This window comes from Triticum dicoccoides, chromosome 2B, assembly GCF_002162155.2.
Source record: "Triticum dicoccoides isolate Atlit2015 ecotype Zavitan chromosome 2B, WEW_v2.0, whole genome shotgun sequence".
Taxonomy (NCBI): domain Eukaryota; kingdom Viridiplantae; phylum Streptophyta; class Magnoliopsida; order Poales; family Poaceae; genus Triticum; species Triticum dicoccoides.
The window spans coordinates 105,623,678-105,624,444 of record NC_041383.1 but is presented as its reverse complement, the minus strand read 5'-3'; the positions used below and the strand labels follow the sequence as shown (position 1 = coordinate 105,624,444).

The 767-nt window shown below is 50.2% G+C and overlaps 1 pseudogene; it reads left to right on the top strand.

Annotated features, from left to right (window-relative positions):
* Nucleotides 1–359, top strand: part of LOC119360585 — a 3,683-nt pseudogene extending 3,324 nt beyond the window's left edge.
* Nucleotides 360–767: the final 408 nt, after the last annotated feature.

The following is a 767-nucleotide window of genomic DNA, read 5'->3' as shown; positions in this document are numbered from 1 at the left end:
GGGCTTAGATTATAATTTTCTTTACCATTTGCCCCTAGCAGCAGAACCTTTCTCCTTCTGCTTCGACTATTGACGCGGGTGCGTGTGTGTTGCATGGCTGCGACGGTTCGATACTCCTCGACGACACTGCCAACTTCACTGGCGAGAAGAACGCAGCACCGAACGCGAAGTTGGTGCGCGGCTACGAGATCATAGACGGCATTGAGACTCGGGTCGAGGCCTCCTGCAACGCCACCGTCTCATGCGAAGACGTCCTGGCCCTCGCCGCCTGTGATGCCGTCACCCTGATACGCCGGCATCAAGGCTCAACTATGTTTTTCTTGTATACGGCTACGCCATGCTCTCTGGACTTCGACTAACGCTGGGTGACGGGCTAGCAGAGGACCTGAACCCAGGCGATACTGAAAGAGAAGATAGTGCAGAAGGATTCTGTCAAGCGACGATTGAGATGGCAAGATAATGTTCAACGGCTCGGATTGCTCCTCACCATTTCACTCAAACTGTTACTCTTACTGGCCGTTGTAACAGTAGTTCCTTTTACCACACTGAGCTGTAAAGAGACTATATTAGCCCCTATGGTCCATGGAGGAAGGCAGGTTGTAATTCCCCTTTCCTAGTTTAGAGTAGAACCCTACTCATTGTACTCTCAAGACGGGGTATCTTACCTCTTGATCTATCAAATTACCCATCAAGTTCTTCCGATGAGTTTGATTGATTTGAGTAGATCGTATCGTTCCGGTCAAGTAGATCCTCACACGGGTTGATGG